We start from the raw sequence: 16,327 nt of genomic DNA, 5'->3' as shown, positions 1-16,327 counted from the left end.
TCTTTTAATTGGTTAATTCTAAATTTAGTAATTGGGACTTCCCTGGTGGCGCAGTGATTAAGAATCTGCCTGCCAATGCAGGGGACATGGGTTCGAGCCCTAGTTCGGGAAGATCCCACATGCTGCAGAGCAACTAAGCCTGTGCACCACAACTACTGAGCCTGCTCTCTAGAGCCCATGAGCCACAACTATTGAGCCCATGCACCACAACTACTGAAGCCCGAGTGCCTAGAGCCCATGCTCCACAACAAGAAAAGCCACCGCAATGAGAAGCCTGCACACCACAATGAAGAGTAACCCCCACTCACTCCAACTAGAGAACACCCACACGCAGCAACGAAGACCCAATGCAGCCAATAAATAGAGAAATAAATAAATAAAAAGTATAAAAAAAAATTAGTTATGTTCCATGTTGTATATATTTCTGTTTTGAGTAGATATAGGTAAGTTTCCATTCCAAGCCTGCTGCCCTTCCCTTTAGTTAAGTGTTACAAAGTTATGCTACTAGCAACATTTCTGTAATAGATCATAGTACACAAGATCATGGCTTTGGGGTTAAGTCAAACCAGAGATTAAATACAATGTCTGTTACTTGTTTGCTGAGAAATTTTGAACAAGTAATCAAAACTCACTAAATTTCAGTTTCTCTATTTATAAAATATACAAATATGGAATTATACTATACCACATATTAAACCAATAGGGATTTGTGAGGATGGATTGATTTTAGAACAGTTATTTGAACAGTACCTGGTTTCAAGTAATTACTTGATATTTATTATAAATTGTGTACAAAAATACACTATTCATAGGTACCTGAATTACACTCGCTAAGTAAGAGTAACTTACATAGAGTCACTGAACATTCCTCCTTATCAGAATTCTATCCAAAACTCTGAACAAAAAGTCAAGTCATTTTATATATTTAACTTCACTCCTTGAAATGTGTTTGTGGTGATATGAGTTCAGTTAAGTATTGTTTAGGATAATGTTGTCTTTACCATCAAAGAACTATGCATAGAATTCTGAGATCATGAATTTTATAATTGTAATTCACTCCTAAAAATTTAGATCATCTTTGACTACACTGTTTACTTATAATTTACATTTTATAAATTTATTAATGTTTTTGATTAATTAAAAGGGGTGAAATTTCATCCACCTTCAAATCAGATTCAACCCAAGGGATAACTGTGACTAGAAATTGCATCCACCGAATTGTCAAAAATTAGTCATTTCTGTTTTACGTGATTAACTACAACCAACTATTGGTGACTTTGTGGAAACAGTGGTCCCTCTAGGGCCACCCATGCATCCCTTGACACCCTGGTTAGAAAGCAATTGTCTACATAATTGACAAATAATTCTCACTGTGCTGACCTCCAGGATCTTGCCTATAGAACATGGTACAAATTCTGTCTAGTTTTTACTTTAATCTTTCTTAAAGTATTTTACTATTTCTCCCTTCTGTCAAAACATATCCATGTTATTTTGGAAAACTTTGATCCATAATGCCACCGTTCCACCTTTTCTTCCTTTTCTGTATAAATATCCATCACTGCTGACATTTAACATTCACGAATGATTGTAGCAGATTTCACTTATGCATGATTGGGTATGATTTTCTATATTTAGACATGTGTTTGGTTTATCCGTAAGATTTCCCAAATTCTTTATATTCATAGATTGATATATTAAAGCAATCACATTATTTTCACAAAATAAATAAGACCAACTAGGATATTTAAAACATTCTTTTTTCAGGTTATAAATATAAATATATACTTTTTTGCCAGTTAAAATAAGCTAGTAACTCATTACAATAGACATGTCACAAAATTGTGTATAAACTACATTCAGAAAATTAGAAGTAGAAGAACTGAGCAATGTCTTTCGATAGAATTGGATTATACTTCAGCCTTATATATATGTTGGACTCCTCGTTCTTTTAATAACTCGCTCACTGCAGGATTAGCCTTGGAAATTAGATGAGGCTTCACGTTACAATTTTGTCCAGATGTTGTTGCTGTGTTGGCTCAAGGATTAGTTCCTGCTTTTTGTTTACTATAATTGCAATCCCAACAGACAATTAAGGTAGAATCTTATTAGGATCCATATTTGATTTTAGACACCACATTCTCTCTCTATAATTGAATGAATTACCTGTCAATCCAGAAATACCTTTTAATTGGACCATTTTGGTCACATACACATATACGTGCACATCTGGGGGTCTTGCTCTACAGTTTTCTGCCAATAACCGCAATTTGGTTAATTTTAGATCCAAGGACAACTCTCACTGATGTCCCAAGAGGACAAGAGTATAGCATGGATTCCTTGAGGTCAGTCTTTCTGCTTAAGTCAGAAGGAAACGTCTAAGTGTAGACTATACATACACACACTTGCATATACACATACACATACACAGACACATATATACAGGCATATGTGTACATGTGCACAAATATATGTCGTATTTTTATAGGATTACATTCATGAGTATATATACGCCTGCATAAAAATACTTGCATCATGCATAAGTGAATAAAATGCAAACTTTATTTTAGCTATCAAATAACCTGGTAATCATAAATCATGGACACTGTGGTTTAAAGCAAGCATAGAGGTCAAGGAAGGCAAAACAGCTATGAATGCAGGCATGAAGGGCAGCCAGTGCAGGGGGCAGAGGCAGTGGAACCAGCACAGGGCTTGGGGTTGGCGGCTGCATGTCCGCTCTCATCCAGGTTGCCCAGCTCTACCATGAGCCCTTTGTGTGTGGCATACCTGTACAAATACTGCCTCCCTAGCCACTCTTTTTTCCACGACTCTCTCTCTCAACCACTGCCGCTACTAATTGTTAGGGTTGCTACATTCTTGCAAAGCAAGCCGGAGCCAAATTCTATAGATATTTTTGTCGCCTGATTGGCTATTTCTCCTCTGTTTCTGATTTTTGTTCATTGTCATGTTTCCTGTGAACGTAAAGCTGGACTCGCTGCTCGCACAGACCAAGTCTTTATGTGCCTTGCTAAAGGGCATCGTACCTGGTAGACCAAATAGAAAAAGGCATCCTTCCTCCCAGCGGAGGTCAAACATTTCCGAGTGCAAAGCTGTGTGAGCTTAGTGTGGGAGAGATTTCTGCCTCCACCTGCAGCCTCTCTGTCAGGCATCTTTGTGCAGGGCGCAATTGTCACAGCCCCGTGTGTCAGCCTTCATGGGGAGCCTACAGTTGGCCACATTACTTATGCTGTAATAATTTGTAATGGCTTAAACTAAGCTAATTGTCTTAAACCACCACTGTAATTCTTAACACAATTAGTCTATGCTGTTTTGGGACTTTGCCAAAATTAGGGAGACCATTCTTTTTTACAAGTCTCCTTATTAATTAATTGCTTATTTTTCAAAGTGCAAAATGAAATTTCAGAACATTAGGAAACAGAATAACTTGAGAGATTTTTTTTCAAGTGCCTTTTTTTGGAATTTTTCCAAAACAAAGAAATGGAATTGACAGAAAGTTTTGCCAAAATTAAGCTTAATGGCCACTATGTGGTCACGGCTTCAAAAGGGGAAGTTTTCTGTCCTCCTCTGTAATCTTCCCAGGGACAGAGATATTGGACAGGGATGACATCCAATTATTGCATCTCCCCCCTTTTTTTGAAACACTGAAAGAAGGACTTTGTAGTCTCTCGAATAAACATTTTAAAGTAGCTGGCAGACAAAATTTTAGTTGGAAGACAGGTAGAAGAAAATGCTTCCATTACTTTTTTCCCCATTAAACTGCATGGATAACATATCTCTTGGGCTAGAACATTCACAGTAGAAACAGTTTATCTATCTTATTTCTCCCCCAAGAAAAGGAAGAATTGTGGTCTGGCTGATGTCCAGAAAACACTCTTGCTGCCGCCAGTAGCCTGCCCAACTGTTGAAGGCATAAATTATTTTAAAGACTTTGTCATGACGTTGACTTGGATTCAAATCCTGCCTCTGACAGCTTGAAGAAGAGAGTTGACTATTCTGGAGTGTCTGACTCAGGTTATTACATAACACTGTCTCTGAATATAACATAATCCATAAATTAACTGACTACAGAATCCTTTAGGGAATCAGATGGTTTTCCCATTGTCTGAGAATATTCACACGCTTGACCTACAGAATACAGCTATGAAAGGTGAACCTTTTGAGTGACTTTTGTTTGTTTAAAACAAATGAAACTTTTTGCTATCTTTGGCAGCGTGTAGGCAAGAACTGGAAAACACCAACGAGATCTTTGTGGCCACTGCATAAGAGTGATCTGGCCCTCCTAAAGTGAAACTCATTTGTAGAAATATACAGAATAATTTATTGAAGACTCATTTTACTAACATCTCCCTAGATTTAGTGAAGCAGATATCCACCATTAGAAACAAATCAACCCATTTGTGAACCAGGAAGTTAAAGTCAGATTGTGTATCAATGTTCAGGGGCAGTACTTGTATAGATGTTACTATTGGCTTGATCAAGAAGTAATCATCATTTGATTCACCTGAATATAGTGGCTTACAGACTTCTTTAATGAAGCTGAAAGCTGGGTTTCAGGAACCTCTCGGATGGATGCACATACAGCAATCTAGTGACAGAATGCAGGATGTTACTGACTATTAAAGTCCTTTCTGCCTAGACAGTATTTCTTACACTTTCTGTTGACAAATGACTTAAGTCAGCAAGTTCTTCTCTAGAAAGTTACCTGTGGAAGTTATTTCCAGTGAAATATGGACTTGAAGCATCAGCTCTATTTATTTATTCAAAATTAGGAGTTGTATGTATAGAAAAGTCATGGATACCTCAGTTGATATGTGAATAAAATCTCATAATGCTGCTTGTAAATATTTAAAAATAATAAAAAGTCCAGTTAAGGTCCCACACTTGTTACACCAATAGAGATGGTGAAATATGTTATGGCAGAGATGTGAACTATTTATTGTAACAAAGGGAATGACAACATACCCCATCTGTATGAGTGTGCTTTCTGGTTAATTGTACAATTTAGCCATCTTACTTAAATCAAGTTCATGTTTCACTCTGAATTTCAGTAGTATTGCATTAATGACTATTGTAATGAACTCATTAAACCTGAAAGTCAATATTAATTTATTATCAGAAGTCTCTTAGTGAATTACATTGGCAGGTGAGAAGAAATGGTTTAATATTATCTCTTTGATTATTTCATAGCCTATGTGCAGATTATAAAGCAGTTTCTGGTTGCTAAATTCTTATTTCAGTTATAATTACCTCATATTGAATTATATTATATCATAGTGGCTTTTAATGGAAACTCATACTATATCTTTTTATGCAGAACACTTCTTATACATAAATTCTGTTTTATGGAATAATAGAATCCAAATATTTTAACAAGTTTAGGGGAAAAAATCAATCTCCTGATCACCCCTTCTAATCCCTGCTTCTCTGTACTCATGGGAAATTGATAACTATTTTCAACATTTTTGGTTGTTTTCACTTTCGAAATTTATTTGCATATCTAGTCTGCTTCTTCTACTGTATTTTAATTTTTAAAAATATATTATCTACTAATTTCTATGAAAGTTATGGGTTCAATTCTAGAAGCCACCCTCTACTACCATTCAGTGAGCATTAGTGCATGTGGGTGTGAATGTACATCTATATATCTACACACACTTCCCCTTATCCTATGCTCCTTATGTAATTTTATCAATTTTTGGTTAAAGCGATATCTACTGTTTGGGTTATTAACACAATGTAAATATTATTCAGGGCTAAGTCCTTCAATTCACTAAGATTATATTTGCTTTTCAAACACATTTCTGCTGACCCTGGAGGTAGTAGTTGCCTTACTTATCATTTGCTTCATTTTCTTTGTCAGAATTCAGCTCAAGTGTAAATCTATGTTCAATACACTAAAAATTGCCACACAATTTCCCTGATTGGTTATACTCTTGGCTATCTTCTTTCCAAAGACTTTTATATCCTTCTTCTGTCTGGAGCAGTTACTTTCTATATGTGCTGTACAGCTGTCCTCCTGGATGACTTTGGTCCTCTCCTAGCATTATTATGTTATTATGTAATATTATATTATCACATTGTTATTATTATTCTTTCAGTGACCATATCATACAGTATCTTCTTAAGAAAGAGTGAATGGGGAATTTTTGAAAATGTGTATACCTTAATTTTTTTTTATTTTTAATTTTAGCCTCACACGTGACTGAAAGTTCACCTTGGTTTGGAATGCTTGTTTGGGAATCATATTACCTCCAAATTTTGAAGGTAGGGTTCCATTATCATCCAGCTTTTTGCTATTGAGAAGTCTAATTCCAGATGTTTGAGTTAGAAGATGTGAATTGTTTTTTCCTATGGATGTCTTTAAAATCTCTTTTTTATTCCCAATTAGTTGAAAATTTCCTGATGATTTGCTTTGGTGGAGGCCCTTGATTAGCCCTTTCAAGCGAGAAAATCATTTTTTTTAGTATAATATTTATTTGATAATTTCTTTCTCTTGTTTTCTCTGATCCTATTTCTGGAGCTTCACTTACACAGTAGGATATTGGATAGGAGAAAGTGGAGCCCCTGCGTCAGTCCTCTAATTTTCTTTTCTATTTTCTGTTGCTTGGCCTTTTTCTTCTGCCTTTTGAGAGATTTCCTTAAAATATATATGTATATAACTTCTAAAACTTTGTTGTTTCTGAATGTAACTTTAATCGTGTTTAAACATTCTGTTTTTATAACAAGTGCAAAATTTCCCTCTACCCATCTGAGTAATTACAGTTCCTTTTCTTTAAGTTTTGCTCTACTTCCTGTCTTGTTCCTCTTTCAGTTTAGCTGTCCTTTGTTCATTTTGTTCTCTGTCTTCCATCTTAGAGACTTTCCTTAAAAGCCTGGCATTCCAGGACTTCGATTCCAATTTTGAAGAGAGGGACTAAAAGCAGAGCGATGGCTCTGGGCATGGGCAAAGCTTGTTGAATGATGAGTTTTGAAGAGGGATGTATTAATTCCTAATTGCTGCCATAACAAATTACCTCAAACTCGATGGCTTAAACAATAGAAATTTATTATCCTACGGTCCTATGTTTGACATCTAGCACAAGTCTCACTGGGCTACAATCGAGGTGTTGGCAGGGCCACGTTGCCTTCTGGAGGCTCTAAGGGAGAATCCATTTACTTTGCTTTTCTACCTTCTAGAAAGAGGCCACCCACAGTTCTTGCCTCCTGCACCTCTTTCTGCATGTTCAAATCCAGCAGTGGTGGGCGCGTCTGGGTCTTTCACATCACATCATTCTGACCATTCTTTCATAACCGCATCTTCCACTAACCACTGCCAGCAAAGGCTACCTTCTTTTAAGGACCTATGTGCTAAAATTGGGGCCACCTGTATAATACAGGATAATTGCTTTATCCCTAATTTATGATCCTAACTTAATCACATCTGCAAAGTCCTTTCTGTCATGTAAGATGACAAATGGACTTTATCCAGGTATTAGGATCTAAACATCTTTGGGGTCCAACATTCTGCCTACCAGCAAAGAATCAAGCAGAGACACCCAACCAGCTTTGCTGATGAATGGTTTTCAGTGTTGCAATTCTCTGCTCTTTAAGTAAAATATTTTGTTTTGTATATAAGACTGTCTGCCAGCTTTCAAGAGGTCTGATGTGGGAAAGTGACTGGGATCAAGTGACTAGGATGCCGAATTCCTTTATCTGTCCCTGGTGTACTTGAGTTTCGAGACCCTCTCATTCAACCTCTGGAGAGAGCAAACCTGCTGGTATGTTCAATGTTAGGGGCAGGCAGTCAACTCTCCACACAAAGTGGACAAGGGCTTTCAACCAGTTGTACTAGTCTTCAGCCCCGAGTTCTGGAACATTCCACACTAGCTTCTTGACACCTGTCAGCCTGTAGTCTCTTAGCTTTCAACTTTCACATCTGCCAAGTTACACTTGCTTTTCCTCTTCCAAAATTTGGTTGACATTTCTCATCGTCTGTCATTTTTTCTCCCATTCTCTTTGGACTTATGGGTTTACCAATTATTGAACCATTTGTCATCATTTACAGGAGTTTACAGGAGATAGTGAAAGAAAAGGGGTATGTTCAGTACGTAACTTTAAACTAGAATTCCCTACGCATAGAAATTACTTAAAACATACACCTTCCCTATTTCTCTCTATTCATAGTTGGTTGGTTTTTCCAACATTGTTTGACTTATATGAAATCATTTTGACGCTATAGTATTCTGTAGTATTTGCATAGTATAAAAAATTTATGATTTAGATATACCTGAAGACAGAACTATAGGCAACAACATCTATCATTTGAGTAAATATATAGAAGACACTTATTTTGAAAGAGTAGACTATTAAACTACAGGGAAAAAGAGAAGAATGGTTATAATAAGATAAAACTATTGCTACCAAATTAAATGCACAAAGATTTTAGTATGTCATGATTACAGTTTAAGTATCTCCATCATCCTTATTGAAATCCATTAACTTACCTTGATAATTATGTTTTTTATTTGATACATGTTTTATACTAGAAGGAATCCTGTTGTGTATTGTTGGAAAAAAAACACAATAAAAATTATAATAATTTATAGAAAATCTTTTTAAAATTCTTTTTTAAAATGACTGTAAGAATAAGTGAAATTAAATTTATATAATGCATCAAACAATATATTTCTCAAGATTAAGAAACAGGGCCACATACTAGGATTCATGTATTTTCTTTGGATTTCTTGAATTTCCTTTTAGATCCCAATGAAATAAATATTAAATAATTGGACCCAGCACATAATTTGGAAGCCAAACATTTTGCAAGTTCAATTAATTTTAAACAGGAAAAAACAAATTGCTGGAAGGCATTTGGAACGCCCCAGGCTCAGACATAATGACTAAACCCTGTCTGATCTCTGGGGTGTTGCCTTTGGAAGGATTTATTTTATTGTTTGGAAACTTTCCTGTTTCTTAAGATTCTAAAATTACAGGTTGTCAACACACATGGTACATCTTGTAATCTACAGTAAATAGTAGGCAAATAAATACATGGATTATAAATATTAGTGAAAATAAGGAACAAAATAGAAGAAAGAATAACTACTAGTCTTGAAAATCAACATTACAGAACTTTAGATTCATGATAAAGGAAAATATAAGGTAAGATGGGGTCTCTGCAAAACAGAACTGTTTGGAAAGCAAGAAAGCCAAGACAATAGATTATATACTGGGGGAAAATATTACTTTGCTCAAGGACATCTGGGAAATTCAAGTTAGATGTCCCTAAGGGATGGTTAGCTTAGGTGTCCTTCAAGCAAGTGATCAGGTAGGAACCATGATAGCAGGAATTAATGCAGCAGGCGCTACCAGGAGGTATGTGGCATCTGTAAAATCAGTTTTAGGTGATCTGTTCATTAACAGGCTCTAATGAGAGACTGTAGTGATAAGAGGAAGGATCTTTTGTATGTGGTCAGTAAGAGATAAGCAGGGTGACCCAAAAAACTTAGCAAGCAGACTTATATGTGGAAAAGAGCATTTAGGCATTAAGTAGGAGAACTGTCATATTATATTAGAGGTAAGGGAATATCAAGGTTTGGAGAGAATATACTAGGTCTATGTCAAGGAGATAAATTCCATGCTTCCCCATATAGTGACACTTGGTGGCTAATATATTACCTACTCAGAGCAGCAATATATATATATATATATTTTTTTTTTGTAATAAGTCCACAAGTAGACTTCAGATAGAAGGGAGGATTGAGGAAGGTAAGGACTGGCAAAAACAAAGATTCATAAATGTCTACAAAGCCAATGTTTATTTTCTGAGTTTTTCTAAATTAAGAAGTATTTAAATTTTAATTTAGTCCCAATATGATAACAGGTACACTAGTTGAATTTCATTATCAGGAAATGAGTAAAAGTCTTCCAAGGTATTGACTAGCTCAACTGTTCATAATCTTAGCTGTACATAGAATCACCTGGGTATCCTTTAAAAATACTGATGCCTGGGCCTTTTAAAATCAGAATCTCTGCAGGTAGGGCCTAGGGAACACTATTTTGAAAGACTCCCCAAGTAATGCTAGTACAGTCAGGTTGAGAACCACTGGGACTAAGCAAACCATTAAGAGGTCATCATTTTCCCTTAGATTGTGATTCAAATGATCCTTGGAAATAAAGGTGACCTTGAGACATTCTGAGAAAATTGTTTAGTTCTGTAAGTTCAAGTAGAGCAAAGACCAAGTTTGCAAATTTCAGCAATGAATAAAGCTCTGAAAATCACTCTGCAAGATTCAATTATTTTTTATAGTTCTTGTACATTTCCACAACATACCCAGAAGCTACTCTGATGTCTCTTTTGCAAGTCCACTGAGGAAAAACAATACCGTTTTTGTGAACTGTTTCTGTTTCTACTCTAAGCAAAAAAGGAGGATGGAAGCTATTATGTTGATATTTTAAGCAAAAAATTCTTCCAACCATAGACTTTAAATATCTTGCCAATTGAAGCAAAAGTAGCACTTTTTTTTCTTTTTCCTATATTATCTAGAAAACTACCTTGATTATGGACTCTGCAGGCGTAGCAACAGACTTCATCTAGAGAAGCAGAATTCATGATTTATTCACATCTGTAATGGTAATGAGTCGTCGGTCTATGAGGGAAATTTGAGTCTATCAGTTATTCCAAGGGTACTGAAAGCTTTCTTTACATCTAGCTGTTCATCTCTGTGACATTCCTGGAGGGCGTCTTTTGATAGTTGATTATTATTTGAAATGGCAGGAGGCAGGCAACTTCAAACGAAGCAGCTTCTTCAGCCGGAACTAATAGTCTTGGGATGATGTTTCCTATTCGAAATATAACTAAGTTTGTTGATTGTGACCACGGGAATTTGGGGGATATTGTCGAAAAACGTACATTAGGAAAATAAAAGAGAAGGAAGTAATACAATCTTGGAAACAGGTTTAATATGAAGCATTAGTGTTATTTCCAATCAAGGAGAGATTTGCCAAAAATGAAGTGTTGGGAAAAGATGTAACTAATCCTCTCCTTGAATGCAATTCATGCATTCACCTTTCAAAATGTAAAAGAGTAATATTACAAAATTGAGGTCTCTCCAAGGCAGAGGAGGAGAAATTGTGAAAAGAAAGTAAATAAACCACCCTGCTTCAACTCAAACACTCCACTTTTTATTTATTTCTGTATTGGTATTCTGCATAATCTTTGGCTTGACAGAGCATTTTACTATTAAACAAAAAACAATAATAATAAAGTTATGAAACCCACTATAGGAAAGGATTCAGTCATAGCTGCCACATCTAACCCCTAAATACATATTGCATCGTGTAAGCAGAGGTTGTCAGTGCCTTACACGTTGTAGGCTGCTCACCTCAAACCATACCTAACATTTCCTCTGCCTTTTTCTGGACCCTCCCTCTCCACTCCACTCTTCCTTCTCCCATTCCTCTCTTCTCCTTGGCAGTTGCCTATGAAGTGTGATGTTAACAACTCTGCCATGGCTTTGACCTCACTGGATACGCTTACCTTTTTCATACTCACTGTACAAGGCCAGTTTGGATAATTACCCTTCATTCTCACTCTTTAGAATCCTTGCACCTTAGTTTGCACAGATTCAAAAACACTGAATAGGTTAAGAACTCAAATAAATGAGGCTCAGAACTGAAGGCAGAACTAGTAATATTGCTATTTGTTTTGTTTCACTTACTTATTAAAGTACCTGGAGAAAAGGTACGATTTGCTACTGTTTTAGGTACCTGTAGAACCAGGAAATGCAAAACATTTGTAGAAAGTCTGCAGTAGAAGTAGAAGCTAATCGTATTATACATCTTATATCCAGAATGACATTTTGTCAGCAGTCACATATCTGTGAACCATTTTCATCATTACATCTTGGTGTACATCTGTTTATCTGAGTTCACTCACAAAACCTGATTTTCTAATGACCCAGTAACTCTCAAATTTACATCCCTATAAACTAACTTGAGGGCTACAAGAGGAGTCAGAGCTGGAATCTACTTCAAGCAATCATCTGCTCAAGTCCCATCTCACACAGATCTACAGTAAAACCATCAAAAGGATAGGAAATGATATCATAAGAGCTGAACATTGAAACGGTCTCTTGGATATAAGCTCTAAGGCTCTTATTCCTCCACAACCCTTTATTCCATAATTTAATTTAACTTTGCTTGTTTTTCTCTAGATAATGCCATTGACAACCATTCCTTATATGTCCTTCTTATTCTGCTTTTCTTCTGCAGTGACCTCACATTCATAATTATATACTTGCAAATATCTAGTAAATAATCAACTAGGTCCCCTTTTCACAGGCTAGATTGCCAATTATGTTTCAAGGAAGTAATCCTTTATTGCATTATATGATATCAATTGACTAGTTGGTGGACAGACTGACTTGCTTCTACACAGTTTCTGGAACTCTTTGACACACCTATGTTTTCCTATCTTATTTGTCTTCTATTTGATCTCTCCTCAGCTTTCAACTCTTTTACAATGCATGAGTCAAGATTGAATAAATTTCCATGACCACTGCAAAAGTACAATGAAATAATTAACTCTGACTTCTGTATTTCAATTTTCCTGAATTCTACTGGCAGTTTTAGTGAAAGAGCAAGTCACAGCCAGCATGATAGACCTTGTGACACTGCTGTACTTCTGTTTCATCGATTTTCTACCACTTCCATCAACGTAGTTTGATATGCATCCCTAAACATACCAACTTAGCTATGTGTCTGATCAACTTAATTTTGGTTTGAATGCTTCATTACATTATTTTATGACTGCTACTATTTTAATTCAAGACTTGTTTAATTTAATAAAACAAGGTGAGTTTCTATGATCTTAAGGTATAGCTAACAGATAAGACCTTATACTTATTCTGCAATCTCCACTGTTGGAGATTTCAAGCAAATTATTAAAAATGGTAACACTGAACAGAGTATAGTAACTACCCTAGATATTGTATAAAAACCTAAGATAACATTTTATATTCTTAAAATTCGATGGCAACCAGGATTGGAAAATCATCAGCTTGAATTTTTCCAGATGCTACATGAGAAACTCACATGGTCTGTGATCAAAGATTGAAGCAAAGGTCATGCGGTATTGTAATGCTGAAGAGATGGTGCTGGAGAACACGTTGAAGACGTGTGTTGGGCAGAAGCGATAAACAAGCATCTGGTAGAGAAGGCTGATTAAGGACCCTGGGAACAGGCAGTGCATCCCCATCTGACTCCAAGAGTTTAATGGGTGAGGCCTTTCAAAATCATGCGACTTTGCTGGATCATCAGCATCCACATGCAATCTGCGTAGCTAAACTTTCTAAAGGTTTTCTTTCAATAAAAATAAATAATGTTTGTAAATTTTGATAAGAATTCCTTCTAAACATGCGTCTTCTCTCTTAGTTAACAAATTCATCCAGGATCTTGATGCTATGTGTAGCATGGATGAAAGGGTAATGTACCACACATAGAAATGATATATAACACAAAAAATCACCATCTCTTAAAGAAGCACCGCCCAGTAGAGCATGTTGTTGCAGTGCTCATTTGCATATCCACACATTGTCACTGCTTCTGGGGAATAGCCACAGGGACTAAATCCCAGCCCTTTCCCTGGTATTAGCACTGTTACTTAATCTCTCAATTCTCCTTTGGTTTGGAACCCCCTGATCTGAGCTCTGCACATGGATGTAGATAGTCAGACTTCTTGTCATAAGTGCCCTTTTGTCAGATGTTGATAACCCCCTTGTAGAGGTGGTGCTTTTTCATTTTCTCAGTGAGGTTCTGCAGGAGCAGTTTAAGGATAAAGACCATGTGCTATACGTTTTATATCCCTAAAACCTCATGCTATGATAGAAAGAGTTGTACTCTCACACTGGAATGATTTTGAACAGACTCATTTATATAATCTTCCTGGTTCTTACATTATTTCTATCAAATAGCCACAAACCAGCTGATTGTGACTGGGTTTTCGCAACACTTCTTAAGCAAGTGAGAAATCCACTGATAACTAAAGTGGGTTTGGAAAATTAAGCTGTGCCCAAGGACACAGAGTGTCATCTAGGAGAATGACAGAGTGGAGTCCTATGATAGCCTGTAAACTGAAACAGCAACGAGGAGGGAGGGACAGTACCTCAAATGCCCAGAAGTATCCCAGACAGTTAGAAGCCTCACGCTGTCATGGGGACAGAAACCTAGTCCCAATTAGAGTCACTTTACAATATTTATCCCTTTTTCCTTCCCTCTACAATACATAGTTCCTCTTTTCAAAAAGAGCTGGCAAAGGTGGAGTGCCCACATCTCTTTGGGTGCCTATTCCCATGGAAATGAGAACATTTGTTTTATTCAGATTTGGACAAAAGGTGTCCTCTAGTAAATATCAGAAACAGCAAAGCTGCAGACTCTAAATCACTGGGTGCCATACCAGGCACTAAAGAAGAAAAAAATAATCTGTAGATGCTGAATCATTTAAAATTAGACAGCACCCAAGCATTTGAGAATATGCTGTAGGGAAACATTATGCTTTGCATTAGGTAGCAGGATAAATACTTGTGTATCCTAATTTGATGATTTTTCTGCCATGCTAATGACATTCTGAAAATGGGGTACTGCTTTCTTGGGAGTAGGAGTACCGTTACATCTGCTGACCTACAGAAAATTTCCAAAACATGAAAAGCCCAGGGGGAATTCAGTGCCAGGTGGCAGCAAGTATTTCTAGTTAGTGGGCCTCTCAAATGCCTGTCACTGCAGGTGAAGGGCTAGAGCCACTGACAGGGATCTGGAGGGCAGCTCCAGTGCAGACCGGAGAAGGTGCCTGCATTCTTTTGAGAATCACTACTGACTTTTGAATATTCCATTGTACTTCACCAACATAGGCAACTTGAACAATGGCTACCATATATTTTTGTTACTGCTTTAGCAAGTTGTAATTTTAAGTTGCCCTTGTTCCAGTGACATTGCTTACTGTAGCTTTTTATAGTCAATAAGGACTTATGTTCAGCTGCTCATTTTCTAGCACTTTCCTGAGATTTTATGCAGAACACAGGAAGTGTTTTCCAAGGAGCTTGCAATCATGTCATTGTTTCTTAATTTCCTTTAACATACTGTTTTACTGAGGTGAAATTCACATAAAATACAATTAATCATTTTCAAGTGCACGTTTCATTGATATTTAGTCCATTCATGATGTTGTGAAGCACATAACTCTCTCCAGTTTAAATGCTATTTCATCTCCCCCTAAAAAATATCCAGTGCCCATTAAGTAATACCTCCCCAGCTCCCCATTCCCTGGTAACCACCTGGTCTACTTTCTGTCTCTATGAATTTGCTTCTACTGAATATATTGTATTTGTGTTTATAGAAATCATATAATATGATACCTTTTTTTTTTCTGACTTCTTTCACTTAGCATAATGTTTTCAAGGTTCATTCAAGTTGTAGTTTATAACAGTATTTTTTTTTCCTTTTTATGGCTTTCATATGTGTATATACCACAAATTGTTTATTGAATCATCCTTGGATGGGCATTTGTGTTTCTGCCATCTGGCTATTTTGGATAAAGCTGCTATCTATCAATATTTGTGTATAAGTTTCCTTGTGAACATGTATTTTCATTCTCATGGGTATATACCTAGAATTGAATTGATGGGTCATATGGTAACTCTGTGTTTAACTTCTTGAGGAAGCATCCAACTGCAGCCACTATGGCTGTACCACTTTACATTCCCACCAGCAGTATATGAAGGTACCTACCTCTCCACATCCTTGCCAACACTTGAAATATATAAAATATTGATATAAGTAAGTCATCATTTTAGAATTTTATAGCTGGAAATGTGTGCACCAAAAAAAGAAGATCTCAAATCAACAACCTAAATTTGTACCTTAAGAAACTAGCAAACTAAACCCAAAGCCAGCAAAAAGATAAAGATGATTAAGATTAGTACGGAGATCAACAGAGAACAGAAAAAACAATAGAATGAACAAGAACAGCAAAAAACCACTTGCTTCTTTGAGAAGATCAACAAAATTGCAAACATTTTGCTAGACTGAGTAAGAAAAAAATGGAGAAGACACAACTAAAATTAGAAATGAAATGACTACTGAACCTATACAAATAAAAAGAATTATAAGATAACACCATGAATAACTGTTCATCAGTAAGTTAGAAAACCAAAATGAAATGGAAAAATTCCTAGAAGCACACAAATCCCTGAAACTGGCTAGAGAAATAAAAAATTTCAACAGACCAACAGACCTACAATAAGTAAAGAGGTTGACACGGTAATCAGAAACCTCC

The sequence above is a fragment of the Hippopotamus amphibius genome, chromosome 14 (genome assembly GCF_030028045.1).
Source record: "Hippopotamus amphibius kiboko isolate mHipAmp2 chromosome 14, mHipAmp2.hap2, whole genome shotgun sequence".
Classification (NCBI taxonomy): Eukaryota; Metazoa; Chordata; class Mammalia; order Artiodactyla; family Hippopotamidae; genus Hippopotamus; species Hippopotamus amphibius.
Note: the sequence above shows the minus strand (reverse complement) of the source record.